This window comes from Gnatocerus cornutus, chromosome 6, assembly GCF_029298725.1.
Source record: "Gnatocerus cornutus isolate USDA-ARS CGAHR chromosome 6, icGnaCorn1.1, whole genome shotgun sequence".
Taxonomy (NCBI): domain Eukaryota; kingdom Metazoa; phylum Arthropoda; class Insecta; order Coleoptera; family Tenebrionidae; genus Gnatocerus; species Gnatocerus cornutus.
In genome coordinates this window covers 16,512,973-16,536,467 of record NC_142238.1, presented here as the reverse complement: position 1 = coordinate 16,536,467, position 23,495 = coordinate 16,512,973, and the positions used below count along the sequence as shown (strand labels likewise).

The following is a 23,495-nucleotide window of genomic DNA, read 5'->3' as shown; positions in this document are numbered from 1 at the left end:
TAAAAATTCGCCTAATTTTTAATTCTGCGTTAAATGAGCACAAATAACTTGAGTTTGCGTTACAAATAGACGATATTGACCAAAACCTGTTTTCAAGAGGTCATTTTTTCAGAGACGAAACGACGTTTAATACCTTTGAGCTACACATCAATCAAAAAAGCAGCTCAAAATCTACCGAGTGTCTAAATCTCAGATCGGTTGGTCCAACGGTGTACGCGTGGCGGCAAAAAACAGAAACTTGAAAAATTTTCAGATTGTGTCAGAAATTTTTTTCGCGATTTTTTAGTTAATTCATTTTTCCATTTTTCGGAAGTTGAATATTCTCCGTCCATTAGCTCATTTCTTTTGCTACTGACTATACATAACTAAAAGATAAATTTATTTCAACACTCGTTTTCACTAAGAAAATGACGTGTATTTGACAGAAGCAGTAAAACGTGTAACCTCACTTTTTGACGTTTTAATGACGTTCAAGTTGACTTTTTTTGATTAAAATGAGTACAGGGACAGATGCGGATTAAGGTTGATTGGGGCCTGGGCATATTGGGCTTAAAAATCATACATCGGTATTTAATTTTTTATTATTATGTAGTAGCATCAGAGAATAAATTACGCCGTTTATTGTAATTTGAAAATCGCAGCCTCACCGCTACTTTGACCTCCCTCTTTCATGTAAATTCAAGAAAAAGTAAACAGTTCCTGCGCTGCTTACAAACATGTAAAGTCCCTCTCTTGGACGTTAATCTGAAATTATAAGAAGCTGGTTTCTATTTCGCAGTTTTTTTGGTTTTGACGCCCACTTTTCGCTCCGGAGCTCTCTGTTTGCTCTGTGCATTGGAAAGCGGATAAGGCTGAAATGTATTTTGTAGATGCAACGTGAGTGTCGCATTAAGTATGTGTTGTCTAGCTACACTTAAGTGTATTGTAATGTTTCATGCGTTCACAATAAAACGCGATACGAAATTCAAATCTACCGGTGTGAAAATAACCGCTGCTATCTAAGTTGAATAATGAATAGAATGACAGGGCAAAGAGAGCACAAAAGTCTATCGATATTAATTCCTCTATTCATAACCAGAATTTCGCCCGGGATCGATTGATTAGGTGAAATCGAAGAAGAGCACGCGAATGTTTCAGGTTTTTCCATTCGATTGGAATACATTGTGCCGACTTATTTCCTGCAGCGTGCTTTATCTTCCGAACAATTGTTTGGATCAACTCGGACTCTTTCATTATTTATGTCATTCTGACTGAATTCATTATTTTAAAAGCCGCTGGTAATTTCCACCACCCTCAAGGTCGAGATTTTAAATTGAAAATGGGACTGTTAAGTTACCCGGAAATTTCAACGTAGCTATCGGATATCCAAAATTCATCAATTATTCTGTCACAACAATGAAACAGCACAAAGTACCGGAATGCAGTTCTGCTCCCAGCGATCTTTAACGATTTATTGTTCGTGGGGGCGGTTGTCTCTCCGGCGAGCCCAAGAGAATATTAACAAAATAAGAAGTTTTTACGTGCGGTGGCTGTCACCGATTCTGTCAATCCCGCAAAAAAAGAAATAAATGGTTTGGCGGCGCAAAGACACCGCTGCGTTAAATGGATCATAAAAGAAAAATTGGGACAAATCAACAAGTCAAATGTTTATATAAATGGCAATGCGTGATGGACATTTTTTCCCCGAAGACACCTCAATGGAATATTGAACTTTATACACCATCATGGATGGTATTGAACATATGAAGCCATGTTCAGTTGGCGTGAGTTTATGCATATTTAAATCTGCCTTTATGCTCAGACATTCTGCAAAGTTGCCATAGAAAGCAGAAATGGGAGGACGGGAATATGTAAGAATCTATTTCTACCCTGAAAGTGCATTGTGTCATGTATTTTGCTAAGAAATGAAGTCAGGTTTGGGGTTTTACTCCACGACCAATGCCACTTTGAAATGCAAAATCAAGAAAAAGGTGGCAGACCTCGCCGTTTATTGGAAGGGGACTTTGAAATAATTACGAAAAACTTTAAAAACAGAAGTTTCACGTCTATTGGAGCAAAACTTTTGTTATAAAATTAACCGACAGGTTTTTTTCGATAGGAACTAATTTGTTCGCGGAAAATCGATTTCCGGATTGAGTTCTTTGACGTTTTGATTAATGGAGATGAAAACTGGATGGACGTGTATAAATTCTAAGTTGTAGAACAAGTTGTCGGATTTTGACGGTTTTAATAAATTCAACAAAAAGAAGTGGCTCAAAATTTGGGACAGGCAAAAAAACTGCTTAAATATACAGAAATTTTGCACCGAAAATATCCATTGAGGGGTCGATTAAAAACAAAAATTTCATATTAGGCTATGGACAAGACAAAAATTTCACTTTGAAGATGATAATTTCCATTCGAACTAGGCTGTAAAAAATAAAGATTTCACATCTTCATTAGCTGTAGAAAAAAAATTGATGTTTGCGATTAAAATTGAATGTCAAAGTTGGCTAACGAAAATTTTACTTCATGGTTGCTGTGGAAATGATGAAATTTCGTCATCGTTGCGTATGGAAAAAAAAACATTTTATGACATTGTTGGCTATAAAAAAAATAAAAAATTCTCTTCGAAGTTGCCCGCAGAAAAGAAAATGTTTGCGTCAGAGTTGGCTGTTCAGAAGACATGAATTTCATAATTTGCTATGGAAAAGATAAAAATTTTACTTTGAAGTAGGCTGTGGACAAAATAAAAATTTCATATCTTCATTAGTTGTCGCAAAAAATCACTTTGGAATTGTTGCGAAATAGTTTGCGATTAAAATTAAATGTCAAAGTTTGCAATGGAAAATTTTACGTCATGGTTGGCGAGGAAAAGATAAAAATTTCGTCAGTGTTGGCTATGGAAAAAATAAAACAATCACTTCGAATGTGCCCGTAGAAAAAAAAATCGAGTCAAAGTTGGCTGTTCAGAAAAAAAATTTTACGTCATGGTTGCTGTGAAAAAGATGAAAATTTCGTCATCGTTGCCTATGGAAAAAACAAACATTTTATGACATTGTTTGCTATGGAAACATAAAAAGTTGTCCGTAGAAAAGAAAAATTTCGCGTCAGAGTTGACTGTTCAGAAGATAAGAATTTCATAATTTGCTATGGAAAAGACAAAAATTTCACTTTGAAGTAAGCTGCGGAAAAAATAAAGATTTCATATCTTCGTTAGTTGTAGAAAAAATTCACTTTGGAATTGTTGCGAAACAGTTTGCGATTAAAATTGAATGTCAAAGTTGGCAATGGAAAACTTCGTCAGTGTTGGCTATGGAAACAATGAAAAAATCACTTCCAAGTTGCCCGCAGAAAAAAAAAATTGCGTCAAAATTGGCTGTTCAGAAAAAAAAAATTTCATAATTGGCTATGAAAGAAATAAAGATTCAACTTTGAAGGCTATAGGAAAGATGATAATTTCCTTTCGAAGTAAGCTGTAAAGAATTTACTGTCGAAAAAAATTTAAATTGTTGCGAAAAAGTAAAGATAAACATTTTATGACAATATTGGCCATGGAAAAGAAAAAATTCACTTCTAAGTTGCCCGTAGAAAAGAAAAATTGGGCGTCAAAGTCGGCTATAGAAGATAATAATTTCAATTGAAAGTTGCCTCTAAAAAATCAAAAAATTTATGACATCGTTGGTTGGGAAAATTGTCAAAAAAAGATCTTGGAACATGCAGAGCAAGTAAATTTTATTTTTATTTTTTCATTTTTTTACCCAGGAAAATGTGAAAATTTTCCGAAAATTCGAGATTTTTTATATTATTGTCCTGAAACCATAGTTATATGCGAGTTTTGAATAAAAGAAATTTTCATTGAGGGACATTAACTGTTAGACCTTGGGAATTAGCGAAACGTCATTCAAGTGTCAGTTGTCAACAAATGACGCTTATTAGTCAGTCTCATAGTTTTGACAAGTAATTGACAGGAGTACCAACTTTTAGTCTGTTTTCTACCCCCGAATTTGAGGTAGAAAAAGTATAGTATGTAACAAGTTTACAAACTCTTCTAGGCACTCGTATTAAAGTGACGTTTCTAAAACTTGTGACAAAATATACTAATAAAGCATCGGAAACAACTCCAAACGAATGCTTTAATGAGCCTTTTACAGCACCGAAAGTAGAAATCCCAGCAATGTGGTTACTTTTTTACGCAATTTACTTCTCTAAACCCCACCAAATTTCCCGATATCGACAGAATCCAGCAAAATCCGATTTTTTCCATTTCTAGGAAACGGCCGGAAATCTCAGTTACAAACTGTCAGTCAGCTTACATGGACGTGCGTGAAATCTGAACCCACGTTTGAATATCGGTCGAGCTTAACGAAAAAAATTACTCGTTTAGCAGTGCGATAAGCACTTATCGACTTTATCATTAATTTAGCGCGTGGTTAATTAAATTTTTGGTAATTAACATTGCAAAACTGCATAAATTTCATTGCGTCAGTTTCTAGCTTTTGGAATTTACATCCATAAACCTGAAGAAATTCCATTATTATTCATAGCGTTTAATTACCAATTACGTAATGTCTGGCAGCTACCGTTCAGGATAATACTAATTTATTTACTATTATCCACACAGTTTTTCCTTTTGGCTTTTACGCGCTCTGAAATACACCATGATAGGATTAATTATAATTACTGAACACTGTTATTCATATACGGGGCATTAAAATCTAATTTTATATTCACGTCCGTAAATGTTGAAAAATTCAGCCGTGAACTTCATTATCCCAGTAATGTTGATATTATTATTTGATGGACGAACGTGAAAGTTGCATTAGCCATTGTGACAGTTCTGATTTGACCCACTGCCTTTTTATTGTTTTTTGGATGTGGGCGCAGCCCACGTCTTTAATTTATCATTGGGAGATTAAAATTCAAGATGAGCTCCTGTGGGGAAAAAAGGAACCCGATCAATAATTCCCGACGCACCTATAATTATTTGAAATGCTGTCATTTGCATTTATGGTTTTACGAGGGTTTTAATTAATTCGTTATAAAAGAGAATCTAGATCTGCGGCTATTGTTGATAACCGCTCCATGAATGAGTTTCCAAATGTCACGGCTCCACTTAAATATGGTCTATAAATTTTTAAGTTATCATGATCTATAATAAAGGCCACAGGGGTCAGGACTTTACGGCCGGAATGATTTAGAGCTATCGGAATTTGTAGACGAAAAAACGTGAATATTTCCAGTTATCAAAGATAAATAAGAAGGAAAACAGTACAATCATGGACGTGGAAATATCCGTCCGGTGTGATGGTGCGTGAGGCGAATTTTCCACTCCACTTGTAACTAATACTTTGTGTCACAACTGACAAATTTATTATTTCGCCCAAGATTGAATTACGTGGAAAAATAGTTTGATGGACACCTCAGACTATTTAGACGTGGTCAGATTTCCTCCAGATCGATTTCTTCTTTCTACTATAATTTCCCCGGCTCGCAAGCAAAGCATCCAAATATTAGATTAAAAGCGTAAATTATGGAACACGAACGAACTTTAAAAGACCTACAGTTGCATGTTCGCTTGTATCGGAAATATAAATAACCAAACAGAGCCATACAACTTTCATCATCCATAAGTCGAGGGGTCATTGACTGCGACATCACCTGCACTTTGTCGATTTTTTTTTAAATTAGATGAGCTTTTGACGGTCGATAAAGCTGAGAACTCGAGCATATGCAGAATCCATTTCGCCAATTACGATCAGTGCTGGGGTTAAAGCCGCTTTCTTATCCGAATTTTGATGGGTGAATTAATTAGCACCAAAGTGGAGAGAATATGGTCGAATCGATTAAAGCTGCATGTTAATAGAATTGGATTGTGATTTCTGCAAAGCTGCAAAATTTTGAACGTAATTTGGGCCGTGGACGGTTTTTATTCGGGAATTGTTGGGTAAATAAACAAGCCTTTATCTGATAACGAACCGTTTTTGCTATTGCGTTAATTCATAATATTTATCGATCGTCAACATTGGTGAAGCTTATCTTTCTCAGTAACAGTTTCATTCATTTTTGTACAAGGCGATTTTATAAAAAGAAAAAGAGAAAGTAAACAAGTAATCGTGTTTTAAAGAATTTAACTTATTATTTTCTTTACAAGCCGACAATAAAATGGTCCATTGCATTACATTACTCAGGCTGATAAAGTACTCAATTATTTTCTAGAGGCAGTCTTGTTACATTTCTGTTAATTCTTTCAATGCAACGAATTGCGTTTTGGATAAAATGTTGTACTATATTTGAATTTAACAAATATTTAAGAAATTTGATACCTATACTTGTTTTTTCCTGCAGAGAATTCTACACTAAAAATAACAAATTTTCTTTTAGGACAAACCAGAAACTTTTAACTTCTTATTATAAAATTCGTATCTTTGTTAGTTTTTAAGCTATAACAATGAAATTTGGGGAGGTTACTATCTCTAAAGTGTTTATTATCTGTGCCAAAAAGCGAAATTTTAGAACAAAAAATACAGATTTTAGAAAATTACATTTTAGAACGAACCAAAAACTTTCAACTTTCTATTATAAAACTTCGCATCTTTGTTAGTTTTTAAGTTAAGACAATAAAATTTGGAGAGGTTACTATCTCTAAAGTGTTCATTAACTGTGCCAAAGGACAAAATTTAAGAACAAGAAAAACAGATTTTAAAAAAATTCATTTCAAGACGAACCAAAAACTTTCATCTTTCTATTATAAAAATTCGTATCTTGGTTAGTTTTTAAGTTATGGCAATGAAATTTGGGAAAGTTTCTATATGTAAAGTGTTGATTAACTGCGATAAAGTGCAAAATTTTAGAACAAAAAATTTAAATTTTAGAAAATTTCATTTCAGGATAAACCAAAAACTTTCAACTTTTTATTAAAAAAAAATTCGTATCTTTGTTAGTTTTCAAGTTATGACCATGAAATTTTAGGCGGTTACTAAGTCTAAAGTGTTCATTATCTGTGTCAAAGTACGAAATTTTAGAACAAAAAATACAGATTTTAGAAAATTTCATTTTAGGACAAACCAAAAATTTTCAACTTTCTATTATAAAAATTCGTATCTTTGTTAGTTTTTAAGTTATCATAATAAAATTTGGAGAGAATACTATCTATAAAGTGTTCATTAACTGTGCCAAAGAACAAAATTTTAGAACAAGAAATACAGATTTTAAGAAAATTCATTTTAAGACGAACCAAAAACTTTAAACTTTCTATTATAAAAATTCGTATCTTTGTTAGTTTTTAAGTTAAGACAATAAAATTTGGAGTGGTTACTATTTCTAAAGTGTTCATTAACTATGCCAAAGGACAAAATTTTAGAACAAGAAATACAGATTTTAAGAAAATTCATTTTAAGACGAACCAAAAACTTTCATCTTTCTATTATAAAAATTCGTTTCTTGGTTAGTTTTTAAGTTATTGCATTGAAATTTGGGAAAGTTTCTATATGTAAAGTGTTGATTAACTGTGATAAAGTGCGAAATTGTAGAACAAAAAATTTAAATTTTAAAAAAATTTATTTCAGGACAATCCAAAAACTTTCAACTTTTTATTAAAAAAAAATTCGTATCTTTGTTAGTTTTTAAGTTATGACCATGAAATTTTAGGCGGTTACTAAGTCTAAAGTGTTCATTATCTGTGTCAAAGTAGGAAATTTTAGAACAAAAAATACAGATTTTAGAAAATTTCATTTTAGGACGAACCAAAAATTTTCAACTTTCTATTATAAAAATTCGTATCTTTGTTAGTTTTTAAGTTATGACAATAAAATTTGGAGAGGTTACTATCTCTAAAGTGTTCATTAATTGTGCCAAAGAACAAAATTTTAGAACAAGAAATACAGATTTTAAGAAAATTCATTTTAAGACGAACCAAAAACTTTCAACATTCTATTATAAAAATTCGTATCTTTGTTAGTTTTTAAGTTAAGACAATAAAATTTGGAGAGGTTACTATCTCTAAAGTGTTCATTAACTGTGCCAAAGTGCGAAATTTTAGAACAAAAAATTCAAATTTTAGAAAATTTCATCTCAGGACAAACCAAAAACTTTCAACTTTCTATTATAAAAATTCATATCTTGGTTAGTTGTTAAGTTATGGCAATGAAATTTGGAAAAGTTTCAATATGTAAAGTGTTCATTAAGTGTGCCAAAGTGCGAAACTTTAGAACAAAAAATTCAAATTTTAGAAATTTTATTTCAGGACAAAACAAAAACTTTCAACTTTTTATTAAAAAAAATCGTATCTTTGTTAATTTTTTAAGTTATGGCAATAAAATTTACTGAAGTTACTACTTCTAGAGTTTCCATTAACTGTGCCAAAGTGCAAAATTTTAGAACAATAAATACAGATTTTAGAAAACTACATTTTAGGACGAACCAAAAACTTTCAACTTTCTATTATAAAATTTCGTATCTTGGTTCGTTTTTAAGTTATGGCAATGAAATTTAGGGAAGTTTCTATATGTAAAGTGTTCATTAACTGTGCCAAACTGCGAAACTTTAGAACAAAAAATTCAAATTTTAGAAATTTTATTTCAGGACAAAACAAAAACTTTCAACATTTTATTAAAAAAAAATCGTATCTTTGATAGTTTTTAAGTTATGACAATAAAATTTAGTGAAGTTACTACTTCTAGAGTTGCCATTAACTGTGCCAAAGTGCAAAATTTTAGAACAATAAATACAGATTTTAGTAAATTTCATTTTAGAACGAACCAACAACTTTCAATCGAAGCTCTTCTCCTGTTTGCAAACTCATCGAAACAGGCAAAATAAAAAAAATCGCCCGAGCTCTAAACCCCCAGTTTTTGTTTTTCCGTCGTGATTGATTTAGTTCATTCCCTGGCCCAAACGTAAACCCGTTTTATTTTCCAATATTGCGGAAATAATATCCCGAAAATTATCCCGCGACATAAATTTCATTGTTGGAAGCGATGTTCCGCGATAAAATCGCCTCTGAATGGCAAACATGGTTATCCTTGGCGTTTTGCAGTCCGTAAACAAATAACAATTAAAATATTCCGGTTGTGGACACATCGATGGTGATAAACCTAGCATAGGTCACTTGTTTACTCAATGAAAGTTTATTTAAACCGATGCGTCATGGACTAAATTAGAGTAATTTGTATAGAAAAAGTGTGCCGCTTTGTCCAGCATACGCCTCTTATTGTCAATAGAAGACAATATTAACACATTGAATTTATCAGTGCTGCTGAGACAAGACCAATATTGGAATTTTCACAATGAAAATGCGAGCGAGTTAACACAATAGCTGAATATGCAATTGCAATAAATAGAAACGGACAATAGCACACGGACCGTTCGTCTTTCGCGCTGAAATAATACAACGCAGAATTTAGCTTCCGGCGTGTCTCCATTATAGAATATGAAATTCAGTACATTTCCAGTTTAAATGTAAGATTTGCTCGGGTTTGTGGACTGCCTACGTTGCCATTCACCACCGGAACCGGTGGGAGACGGATTAAGAATTTATCGAAACGGATAAACCCAAAATGCATAAGTTACTACACATTAGCCGGATTAATTCCGACATGTACAGCACTCTCGCCGAAACCTCACAGAACAAACCCGCGCCGAGTCAAGGCCGAGTCTCAAATTTCATGAATGGACTTGGCGCTCGCCACATTTTTGCCTCTCCTAACCACGTCTGTGCTCCAAGACAAAAATACCTGTCCTCTAAATCACGGCGTTGCGTGGGCGAGGCACTTCTTGAATGAAGATTTTTAACTCGGCGAACCAGAAAGAGATACGGCGACTTGAATGCACCCCAATAATCATAAAAAGCGTCTGATTTCAATTCGCAGGCTAATCTGATAATCACATGCAACAGTTCCGAAACAAAGAAACGAGATAACACGTGTTAACTTCTGCAACATTGAATTTAGAATAAAGTCGTGAGAGTGCTGCGAGGTGGAATTTTTCCGTCACTTTGTTAAGCTAACAAAACGTTGCTTCATTCATTAGTATGAAGATATCTCCAACTATTGGTTCAACACAAATACCCGCATCTTCCTATTTCAACAGAAGGTACGAGATTATCGTTTAATTAAACGGCTGGATTGAAGATTTCTAAACACTGGGAAAGACTGGGAAAACTTAAAAAGCAACACACTTTATTTACAATGAATTATGAATTGGGGGATTCTTGAGCGTAATACTTATTTGGCTTTGGTTTAATCCTCTAAACGTGCATAATTGAAGAAGGGTCCCAACCTTACAATTTTACTTCAATGTTGCATGAAGGGTTACAATTGTAAATGCTAGATTTGCGATGTTTGCTCTGCTGCGGATTAAAGTAGAAAAACGCTGTTTGTTCCAAACGGAAAATGAAATGTTGTTTTCACGTTGGAAAAGTTGCTTGCGCTGAAAATCTGTTTGGGTCGATTTCTAGTTTAGCAGTGAACCAAATTTATAGTGTTCGTGCTCATTTTACGCAGAATTTCACGCTGAATCCAAATTCGTGCTCGAAATTCTCGTACGTCAATAAATAAGTTAATTATGGCTGATTAAACTAAAAAAAGTTCCTTGAAAATCATCCCCGAAAAATACTCCTAAAAGTCGATTTCGGTCGATTTCTATTTTATTTGTTACTCAAACTAAAGATATTTAAGCTCATTTTACGCAGAATTTCACGATGAATCCAAATCTGTGCTCGAAATTCTCGTACGTCAACAAATAAGTTAATTATGGCTGATTAAACTTTCGGTGGTAAATTTTCGATTCCGAAATTTTATATGCTCGATTTTTCGAAGCTACGACAAATAGAAAAAAATCGTCGGCGCCATTGTTTTCCTCAAAGTTTTTTTGTTTAGAACTCGCTCCAATGTAATCAAAATTCCATGGTAGAATTTTTCGAAAAAAAAAAATTCACCCTGAAATAGTTGCTTGAAAATCATCCCCGAAAAATTCTCCTTAAAATCAATTTCGGTCGATTTCTAATTCATTTGTTACTCAAACTAAAGATGTTTCAGCTCATTTTACGCAGAATTTCACGATAAATCCAAATCTGTGCTCGAAATTCTCGTACGTCAACAAATAAGTTAATTATGGCTGCTTAAACTTTCGGTGGTAAATTTTCGATTCCGAAATTTTATATGCTCGATTTTTCGAAGCTACGACAAATAGAAAAAAATCGTCGGCGCCATTGTTTTCCTCAAAGTTTTTTTGTTTAGAACTCGCTCCAATGTAATCAAAATTCCATGGTAGAATTTTTCGAAAAAAAAAAATTCACCCTGAAATAGTTGCTTGAAAATCATCCCCGAAAAATTCTCCTTAAAATCAATTTCGGTCGATTTCTAATTCATTTGTTACTCAAACTAAAGATATTTAAGCTCATTTTACGCAGAATTTCACGATAAATCCAAATCTGTGCTCGAAATTCTCGTACGTCAACAAATAAGTTAATTATGGCTGATTAAACTTTCGGTGGTAAATTTTCGATTCCGAAATTTTAAATGCTCGATTTTTCGAAGCTACGACAAATAGAAAAAAATCGTCGGCGCCATTGTTTTCCTCAAAGTTTTTTTGTTTAGAACTCGCTCCAATGTAATCAAAATTCCATGGTAGAATTTTTCGAAAAAAAAAAATTCACCCTGAAATAGTTGCTTGAAAATCATCCCCGAAAAATTCTCCTTAAAATCAATTTCGGTCGATTTCTAATTCATTTGTTACTCAAACTAAAGATGTTTCAGCTCATTTTACGCAGAATTTCACGATAAATCCAAATCTGTGCTCGAAATTCTCGTACGTCAACAAATAAGTTAATTATGGCTGATTAAACTTTCGGTGGTAAATTTTCGATTCCGAAATTTTATATGCTCGATTTTTCGAAGCTACGACAAATAGAAAAAAATCGTCGGCGCCATTGTTTTCCTCAAAGTTTTTTTGTTTAGAACTCGCTCCAATGTAATCAAAATTCCATGGTAGAATTTTTCGAAAAAAAAAAATTCACCCTGAAATAGTTGCTTGAAAATCATCCCCGAAAAATTCTCCTTAAAATCAATTTCGGTCGATTTCTAATTCATTTGTTACTCAAACTAAAGATATTTAAGCTCATTTTACGCAGAATTTCACGATAAATCCAAATCTGTGCTCGAAATTCTCGTACGTCAACAAATAAGTTAATTATGGCTGATTAAACTTTCGGTGGTAAATTTTCGATTCCGAAATTTTAAATGCTCGATTTTTCGAAGCTACGACAAATAGAAAAAAATCGTCGGCGCCATTGTTTTCCTCAAAGTTTTTTTGTTTAGAACTCGCTCCAATGTAATCAAAATTCCATGGTAGAATTTTTCGAAAAAAAAAAATTCACCCTGAAATAGTTGCTTGAAAATCATCCCCGAAAAATTCTCCTTAAAATCAATTTCGGTCGATTTCTAATTCATTTGTTACTCAAACTAAAGATGTTTCAGCTCATTTTACGCAGAATTTCACGATAAATCCAAATCTGTGCTCGAAATTCTCGTACGTCAACAAATAAGTTAATTATGGCTGCTTAAACTTTCGGTGGTAAATTTTCGATTCCGAAATTTTATATGCTCGATTTTTCGAAGCTACGACAAATAGAAAAAAATCGTCGGCGCCATTGTTTTCCTCAAAGTTTTTTTGTTTAGAACTCGCTCCAATGTAATCAAAATTCCATGGTAGAATTTTTCGAAAAAAAAAAATTCACCCTGAAATAGTTGCTTGAAAATCATCCCCGAAAAATTCTCCTTAAAATCAATTTCGGTCGATTTCTAATTCATTTGTTACTCAAACTAAAGATATTTAAGCTCATTTTACGCAGAATTTCACGATAAATCCAAATCTGTGCTCGAAATTCTCGTACGTCAACAAATAAGTTAATTATGGCTGATTAAACTTTCGGTGGTAAATTTTCGATTCCGAAATTTTAAATGCTCGATTTTTCGAAGCTACGACAAATAGAAAAAAATCGTCGGCGCCATTGTTTTCCTCAAAGTTTTTTTGTTTAGAACTCGCTCCAATGTAATCAAAATTCCATGGTAGAATTTTTCGAAAAAAAAAAATTCACCCTGAAATAGTTGCTTGAAAATCATCCCCGAAAAATTCTCCTTAAAATCAATTTCGGTCGATTTCTAATTCATTTGTTACTCAAACTAAAGATGTTTCAGCTCATTTTACGCAGAATTTCACGATAAATCCAAATCTGTGCTCGAAATTCTCGTACGTCAACAAATAAGTTAATTATGGCTGATTAAACTTTCGGTGGTAAATTTTCGATTCCGAAATTTTATATGCTCGATTTTTCGAAGCTACGACAAATAGAAAAAAATCGTCGGCGCCATTGTTTTCCTCAAAGTTTTTTTGTTTAGAACTCGCTCCAATGTAATCAAAATTCCATGGTAGAATTTTTCGAAAAAAAAAAATTCACCCTGAAATAGTTGCTTGAAAATCATCCCCGAAAAATTCTCCTTAAAATCAATTTCGGTCGATTTCTAATTCATTTGTTACTCAAACTAAAGATGTTTCAGCTCATTTTACGCAGAATTTCACGATAAATCCAAATCTGTGCTCGAAATTCTCGTACGTCAACAAATAAGTTAATTATGGCTGATTAAACTTTCGGTGGTAAATTTTCGATTCCGAAATTTTAAATGCTCGATTTTTCGAAGCTACGACAAATAGAAAAAAATCGTCGGCGCCATTGTTTTCCTCAAAGTTTTTTTTTTTTAGAACTCGCTCCAATGTAATCAAAATTCCATGGTAGAATTTTTCGAAAAAGAAAAATTCACCCTAAAATAGTTGCTTGAAAATCATCCCCAAAAAATTCTCCTTAAAATCAATTTCGGTCGATTTCTAATTCATTTGTTACTCAAACTAAAGATGTTTCAGCTCATTTTACGCAGAATTTCACGATAAATCCAAATCTGTGCTTGAAATTCTCGTACGTCAACAAATAAGTTAATTATGGCTGATTAAACTTTCGGTGGTAAATTTTCGATTCCGAAATTTTAAATGCTCGATTTTTCGAAGCTACGACAAATAGAAAAAAATCGTCGGCGCCATTGTTTTCCTCAAAGTTTTTTTTGTTTAGAACTCGCTCCAATGTAATCAAAATTCCATGGTAGAATTTTTCGAAAAAGAAAAATTCACCCTAAAATAGTTGCTTGAAAATCATCCCCGAAAAATTCTCCTTAAAATCAATTTCGGTCGATTTCTAATTCATTTGTTACTCAAACTAAAGATATTTAAGCTCATTTTACGCAGAATTTCACGATAAATCCAAATCTGTGCTCGAAATTCTCGTACGTCAACAAATAAGTTAATTATGGCTGATTAAACTTTCGGTGGTAAATTTTCGATTCCGAAATTTTAAATGCTCGATTTTTCGAAGCTACGACAAATAGAAAAAAATCGTCGGCGCCATTGTTTTCCTCAAAGTTTTTTTTTTTTAGAACTCGCTCCAATGTAATCAAAATTCCATGGTAGAATTTTTCGAAAAAGAAAAATTCACCCTAAAATAGTTGCTTGAAAATCATCCCCAAAAAATTCTCCTTAAAATCAATTTCGGTCGATTTCTAATTCATTTGTTACTCAAACTAAAGATGTTTCAGCTCATTTTACGCAGAATTTCACGATAAATCCAAATCTGTGCTTGAAATTCTCGTACGTCAACAAATAAGTTAATTATGGCTGATTAAACTTTCGGTGGTAAATTTTCGATTCCGAAATTTTAAATGCTCGATTTTTCGAAGCTACGACAAATAGAAAAAAATCGTCGGCGCCATTGTTTTCCTCGAAGTTTTTTTTGTTTAGAACTCGCTCCAATGTAATCAAAATTCCATGGTAGAATTTTTCGAAAAAGAAAAATTCACCCTAAAATAGTTGCTTGAAAATCATCCCCAAAAAATTCTCCTTAAAATCAATTTCGGTCGATTTCTAATTCATTTGTTACTCAAACTAAAGATGTTTCAGCTCATTTTACGCAGAATTTCACGATGAATCCAAATCTGTGCTCGAAATTCTCGTACGTCAACAAATAAGTTAATTATGACTGATTAAACTTTCGGTGGTAAATTTTCGATTCCGAAATTTTAAATGCTCGATTTTTCGAAGCTACGACAAATAGAAAAAAATCGTCGGCGCCATTGTTTTCCTCGAAGTTTTTTTTGTTTAGAACTCGCTCCAATGTAATCAAAATTCCATGGTAGAATTTTTCGAAAAAGAAAAATTCACCCTAAAATAGTTGCTTGAAAATCATCCCCAAAAAATTCTCCTTAAAATCAATTTCGGTCGATTTCTAATTCATTTGTTACTCAAACTAAAGATGTTTCAGCTCATTTTACGCAGAATTTCACGATGAATCCAAATCTGTGCTCGAAATTCTCGTACGTCAACAAATAAGTTAATTATGACTGATTAAACTTTCGGTGGTAAATTTTCGATTCCGAAATTTTAAATGCTCGATTTTTCGAAGCTACGACAAATAGAAAAAAATCGTCGGCGCCATTGTTTTCCTCGAAGTTTTTTTTATTAGATTAATTTATTACTATTAATTAGAACTCGCTCCAATATAATCAAAATTCCATGGTAGAATTTTTCGAAAAAAAAAATTTCACCCTAAAAAAGTTCCTTGAAAATCATCCCCGAAAAATTCTCCTTAAAATCAATTTCGGTCGATTTCTAATTCATTTGTTACTCAAACTAAAGATATTTAAGCTCATTTTACGCAGAATTTCAGGATGAATCCAAATTCGTGCTCGAAATTCTCGTACGTCAACAAATAACTGAGTTATGGGCGATTAAAATCTCGAGCGGTCGCCAGAGAACCAAAATTTCGAAAATCTGGAAAAATCGACGCTCCATTTTTTGGAAACTACGACAAATAACAAAATGTCATTTTGTTATCTAACAATTGGCTCTAAGGTATCCAAAATTCAATAATCAATTTTTTTAAACGAAACATTCTTACTCAAAAAAAAATTAATTCTCGGTTTTTGAACGCCCCTCGTAAACTACTGGTCCCACCAATCCGTAATTTGGTCACATGATAGACTTTAAATGACTCTTTTTCGATTGATATAAACTGAGAGGTATCAAACGTCGTTTTCGCCCTTAAAAAGTTCCTTGAAAATGACTCCCAAAAGTCCTCCTAAATATCGATTTCTAACTTGTTTGTGAATCAAATTTAAGTTGTTTTTGGCTAATTTTACGCAGAATTTCACGCTGAATCTAAATCCGCGCTCCAAATGCACGTCCGTCAACAGATAACTGAGTATTTGAAGCAAACAATTCTCTCTACGAATTTTGCAAATTTTATGAAGGTTTCTGCTGTTTTCTCGTGATTTAGACGCTGAATCTTCATAAAAACTGGTAGTTTCCTAGATTTGTCTCAGCTAGATTCTCCAACAAACAGATTTAATGAAGGAATCGTAGAATATTTAGAGAAAATTCCACTCAGTTTACAACACATTTTGATGAGGTGTCGGAAAACGCAGCAAATATATGTGGAGCTGAAAGAATCTTTCAGATTTCGGGTTATAAATATAACGAGCTGTTTGTTTTCGAAAGTAATTTGTCAGCTTTAATATGTTTGATATTTTTGGGTGTTAACTTCAAACATGTGTTACCAATTTTAATATTTTCGGCGTCATGTTGAAACTTTCCTTTAAATTAAATTCACACCCGATATCGAGGACTATCGTTGTTTCAATTAGCTAAATATTGACTAAACAATGCGGTGCTATATAATTTAATATTTCATAAACTGAAATTATGTGGATCCAATTTACGAGAAAACTTCAACGTTTAATTAGTGCAATAGTGCATCATTTCTGGTTAAAAAATCCAATTGTCGTTATCAAAATAACGAGGCTGTCAGCTCGACAATCCCCAGATTAATTTTTCTGACATCTCATTATAATTTAATATTTATCTGTATATTATAAATAATCACAGAGCTTATTTTCCTCCTTTATGTAAATTTCCTCCGTAATCCTCTTACCGTCATAAACGTTTATGTTTATGTATGCAAAATATTGAACTTATCCTAATAAAATTCCTATCATGAATGAAGTTACGTTTACAATGTGTACATTCTTATATACGGCGTTAGCTTAGGACGAGCTCGAAATTAAACTTTCTTAGATAACACATGTGTAATCGCTTCCAGGTGGGTGCCTAGACGCCAAATATTTGATAAAATCAACTGAAACGTATGGATCATGGAGATTATGTCGTTCTGAGTCATTGTAGATTATTTTTCTGGGTATTATTTTACGTGCGCTACGTTTTATGTTGCTGACTAGCAAATTACAAGAACAAACATTGTAATGTTACACTGGTGCAAAGTTCAGCGCGGTTTAATTGTAACCCTTTACGAAAGAATGAAGCCTTTGAGTTATATTTCAATCGAAAGAGCAGCTCGAAGTCTATCGTCTGACCAAATTTCTGGTCGGTAGGAGCGGTAGTTTACGACAAACGGTCAAAAAACGGGAAATTTAATTTTTTTTATCGTTTGAGTCAGATTACCGCCCAAAATTTAATCGGTAATAACTCAGATATTTATTGACGTACCAGAATTTTGAGCACAGATTTGAATTCATCATGAAATTCTGCATAAAATGAGCCTAAATAACTTAAATTTGAGTAACAAATAAACTGGAAATCGACCGAAATATATTTTTAGGTGAATTTTTTGGGTGTGGTTTGCAAGGAATTTTTTCAAACGACGTTTGATAATAGCATCTGGCCGAATTTCAAAATCGGTAGGACCAGTAGGTTACGAGGAGCAGTCAAAACGAAAAATTCAATTTTTTCATCGTTTGAGTCGAAATTTTTGATTTAACAAAAATCGACTATCGAATTTTGGATATCTAAGAGTGAATTTTAGAAAACAACCGCGAGAAAACGTTGGCGAGAACCACATCTTTATCTTCAGAAAATCTGCAAAATTCGTAGAGAAATACGCTTATTTTCGCCGATTTTTTTGCGATTTCGCCCAAATTCCCCTTATTATCTTGTGATTTCGTAAAACTTCCCCTGATTTTCTTATGATTTCGTCTCATTTCTCCTTATTTCCTTGCGATTTCGTCCAAATTCCCCTTATTTTCTTGTGATTTCGTAAAACTTCCCCTGATTTCGTAGGAAAATCCTTATTTTTTATTTTTTGATGCTAAATGGCGATTTTTCATCGATTCTGGCCGTTTTCTGAGTTGGATTCGCAGAGAAGAGCTTGAAATCTAGAAAGCTACCAGTTTTTACAGGGAACAATACTTATAAAATGGCCTACACCTGACTTCCCCCAATTTCCTTGCAATTTCGTCTAAATTCCCCTTATTTCCTCGTGATTTCGTCCAACTTCTCGATATTTCCTTGTGATTTTGAAAAACTTCCGCTGATTTCCTTATGATTTCGTCTCATTTCTCCTTATTTCCTTGTGATTTCGTCAAAATTCCCTTATTCCCTTGTGATTTCGTCCAACTTCTCCTTATTTCCTTGTGACTTTGTAAAACTTCCCCTAATCTCACTGTAATTTCGTGCAACCCTCCCCTTATGTTCTTGTATTTTCGTCTAAATTTTTCTGATTTTCTTATGATTTCGTCCAGCTTCTCCTGATTTCCTGTGATTTCGTCCGAATTCCCCTAATTTTCTTGTGATTTTGTGTAACTTCCCCTCATTTCCTATTAATTTCCCCTGATTTTCTAATGATTTCCTAACGATTTCCTCTGATTCCCTTAGACTGATACACGGATTTCCTAAAGAGATTAACCCGTCGAGTTTTTGTCAAGATTCAATGACTAAATCCCGAGAAAACAAGAAGAATCTGCAAAATTCGTCGAAAAATTCGCTTATTTTGTCGCTAAATGACGACTTTTCGTCCATTCTAGCCGTTTGTTCATGAAAAATAGACCTTTGCACGGATGTACTCGACATCATCTATAATCCAAAAGAACTAAAATTGCATAATACCGTTCCCAACGGTTCAGCTCCCAAGAGCACATTACACATTTCTTGGTTCGGAAAAAGACCAAAACCTCATATATTCACTAAAGCTTACACAATAGTTATAGAAAATCAATGTTTTACAAAGGCAGGAAGTCTGAGAAAGCTGCAACAAATATGTGAAGCTTTCCCCTTTATTCACGAGCAAAATGTTTTATTACAGCTTTCATAATAGCTAGTTATTCGAAGAAAACGCAGCGAGAATTGCTTTCTTAATCGCAAATATTTTTTCAATAGAAACTTTTTGCTACTCAACTTGATATGATTTGAGAGACGCTCAAGTCACTTCCGAAGCCAGAAATGGCTTTTTTACGATATTTTTATAGCTCTAGATATAATATGCAACGCCTTTCACATTTACCCAAAATAGATAAGAACCTGAGAGACGAAATATTTGTAACCGCAGAATTTAATCAAAATTCGTGTTATCGAAGTCATTGCATAACGAGCTGGGTCAAAACTGCATTCCACAATCTCGGAATAAGGTGAACGAGTACGGTCAGCAATTTCGCAACGAGACGTTCATCTGCCAAATTTAAAATCGAAATTTTCATTGCTTGCTACCTTCTAATTGTTTAAATCAAAAAGCTCTTTCGCCGCGAAACTCCAGAGAATATCTCCGACTTCAATATTTTATGAATGCGTAAAACAGTTTTCCACATTTCCATCAAAACCGACCCGAGTTTAATACAACAAACGTGAGATTTAATCATAGCAAAATAACTTTGCATCGTTAAATGAAATAATAAGAAGAAGCGAGGTGAAGGTAAGGAAATTTCATGTTATTCTAAGAACAAGAGGGCCTAAAACAAAGACGAGGAAGTTGTATTATTTAGTGGGTTCCGCATAAATTTTACAAAATTTGACGTTTAACCAGATTAGGCTTGATGGACAAATAATTTTTTATCAGTTTATCGATTCCCAGAGCCTTTGATATCGTATCTGGTCCCTTGAAGTCTGTATTTACTTGCGTACAAAATAAATTATAGGAGGAAAAAAACCCAATGAAATTGTTTGGACAATCAAAATTAAGGTCACGTTGAATTTTCACCTCCCTGGGAAATCAATGTGTCAGTCTCAGGAAATCAGAGGGAGTTAAACAAAATTATAAGGAAATAGGGAGAAGTGGACAAAATCACAAGGAAATCAGGGGAAGTTCGACCAAATCACAAGGAAATCAGGAGAAGTCAGGGTTTTGAGAAGTATTAACACCTAAAATTTCACTTATATCTAATTTATGACACCATGGATCAATATCTTGAGCTACAATAATGTCCCCAGTAGTTATCTCGTTGTAAATTACAGCAGAAATTGCTCGATTATAAAATATTCACCTCCAGTTTCAATTACAAAATGGGTTGCATATATCATTCACGGTGCAATTTCGTGTAAACTTAGTGAAGTAGAATAGGTTAAGTAACAGTTAATTCATGAATGTTTATTGCTGCTGGACAGAAATTGATTGTCTGGCATCAGAATTTCTAATTTGAGAATAGAAATTTATAGACGTTGAACTTATTCGAGCGATTATTTTTATTTTAGAGGCAATTTTGAATTAATAAGTAGTACGATTCTTTTAAATGTTGATCAAAGGCGGCGTTGAAATTTTCGTACACTGCAGAAACTCCATCTTCACAACGGTGTTACCAGTATTATAAAAAAAAATCGCAAAGTAGTTGATTTTTGAACCACTCTCAAATCCGTACTCCGATCTTTAATTTAATTGAGATTAATGACCAAAAAAACAGTATTTAGAGAACACTATTTGAAAAATTTAATTCAAATTCAATTTTACATCTTCCTATCTGTCTTAGTTTCAGAAAAATCGAGGTTTATACATGTAGGAAATAAACATTCGCTATCCGCAACTTCAAACGTTTCTACTTTGGTTACTTATGGGCGCACGTGAAAAATTAGCACAGTTTTGGATTCTGCGCGAAATTCTGCGTAAAATGAGCTCAAACATTCTTTCATAGATAAGTGAGATAGCGATATAGATAGTCTGAATTAGACTGAAAGTCAGCTAACTTCTACATTGAAAAAATGAACATTTTGAATTTGAACTATCTAGGATCGATTTCTAAAGAAAAAAATTGCAAGAAGTTTCTCAAAATCTTTTGTAGTTTCGGAGATATTGAGCTTTGAAAATTTTCCAACTGAAAATTCAATATCCGAATCTTTAATCGCCCCTAACTCAGTTATTTGTGGACCGATCTTAACGAGTCTTACCTTTTTGGATTCTGCGTGAAATTCTGCGTAAAATGAGCGCCAATACGTTAAGATTACTATATAAATAAGCGAGATAGCGACCGAGTTAGATGTAGATACATACTTTTTTCGAAAAATTTTAATTCAAAATCTGAGATATGTGACAACTGATTTTGATTGGCGTCTGATAGAGAAAAACATTCTCTAGGCCACATTTTGCTCTAATTTTTCGGTATAGAGGTCGTGACAATCGATTCAAAAGTAACAATGTTACGAGCAGAATAAGATGAAGTTTTCTTTAGTAGTATATTATGCAACAAGTTCTATAAATGTCACTTTCATACGAGTGTTTAGAGTAATTTATAAACGTGTTACATTCTATAATTTTGCTACGAGCTCAAATTCAAAACCACCGAAAGCACAAATCTATTTCCAACCAACTGTCAATTTTCATCAGTGGCTAAAATGACGGCGCCATCTTCAGCCAGTGACTAAAGCGCCACTTAGAAAAGTAGAAAAACATAATTTTAACAAATATTCGATGAGCCACCCCGTATAAAATCGCCAGTTTTGTTCCTAAAACCGAAATTTAGCTCTGCGAATTCATCACATTTCGCACGTCTACTCAGGCAGTATTTACATACCAGGCACGCTTAGTTTTTACAACACACCGTGTATAAATAACCTTGGTCACAGAAACAAACACACAATAGCAAACTGTCAGATCGATGTTTGCTTTGACATGCAAATCCAGCTTTTGATTGGCTGCTTTATTGTTATTATCGAACCTAACCTCTACGTGAAATGTGTCACCAGTAATACCCGACATACGTTATCAGTGTCATCGCCACCTTTAGCCCGATTTTGCAACAACACGGAAATGACATCACAATTAGCACCACGTGCAGCAAAATTGGTGGAAGAAATCAAGTTTTCTATCTATGGTCGTAATGTTCCAATGGCTGCCAGCTATTATGAGACCAGCTGTACATAAAACGATGCCTTTAAGCGTGTTCGCTCGTTTGACCCAACTTTCTGTTTTCGGGTGCATTTAAGCCGAACTCGTGTTATTTTTACTGGGAGAAATAAACGAGTAAAGGTAAAAGTAAGCGAATTTCCTGTTCTGAGCAAGAGGGCCGAGACAAAGCGAGAAGAAACTTGCCGGACAACCCAGTCCGAGGTCAAAAATCTTTCGCATTTGTTTACAAAATGACGGGGAACGGAAAATCAAGTGATCGCAGACAAAACACGATGGCGTTATTTAACCAAGCACAAACTTGTTTGGTGGGACTTCCACTGGGACGCGTAGGCTCCACACCCATGGAGGAGCGCACACCTGTTTTGAATTAACGAGAAAGGACTTACATTCATGCGACATTATCCCACTAATTATTATTTATCCTAAAAACTACACAAACACAAACCGAAGTTTTGTTCACGCACCACTCGAGTTCGCGGACACAGTCGTGCAACATTCAACCGAACGTCGCTCACGAAACTGCAGAATCGGCCAATAATAATACAGAGACCGGCAGACTGACGGCCACGGAAACGGCCGAGAGAACGCGATGTTAATGTACGTCTAGGAATGCACACCTTTTACCTGTTAGCTGACAAATAATAAGAGAACGAATGCAATCGGGAGAGATCGGCGATCTTTGTTGCTTTGATCTTGGAGATTTCGCTGTTGCATACAGGGTGGTGCAATGAAGGATGCAGTTTTGGGTGCAGGCAGAGGCGGAGGTTGGAGTGGAGCGGTGGATTTTTAGGCTTGACGAGTCGTGGCATTTATAGGGATTGAGGGTGTAGCAATCGATTTATCGGCGCTAAAGTGTTTGTTTCTTTTAAGGAATTCGAAGACTTACAATTGGATGATACAAACTTAAAAATTGAGTTTTTTTTGAAGGAATGTTGGAGCACCTGCATAAGCAAATTTTTAAAATTGATGTTAGGTCATTGGATGACTGATGTTTACACAACAAACACATTATTGTACATATAAATGTTTATTTACCTTAAGAAAAGTTTAGTTCACTTGCCCTACGGACTCGTATGGTAATTTCTTCGTGTAAATAAACATTAAACAACGTTACTATGTAAAATGACTAATTAGTTTTATTTTTTAAAAATGTTAAGAGTAACGTGAATTTGAGTTGTTTTTTTATCTAAAAAAAACGCGAGAATTACTATTATCACTATCCGCAACTTTACACGCTTCAGTTTTGGATTTTGCATAAAATTCTGCGTAAAATGAACACCAAAACGTTACGATTGCTTCA

At 33.8% G+C, this 23,495-nt stretch overlaps 1 protein-coding gene across 7 annotated transcripts in view; it reads right to left on the bottom strand.

Annotated features, from left to right (window-relative positions):
* Positions 1-22,712, bottom strand: part of kug (FAT atypical cadherin kugelei) — a 273,159-nt gene extending 250,447 nt beyond the window's left edge. For all 7 annotated transcript variants that reach the window (XM_088039913.1, XM_088039914.1, XM_088039917.1 and 4 more), the window contains exon 1: positions 22,582-22,712. The gene's annotated coding sequence lies outside the window, so the exon portion shown is untranslated. The remainder of the gene's footprint in view (positions 1-22,581) is intronic.
* Between the last annotated feature and the right edge of the window lie 783 nt (positions 22,713-23,495).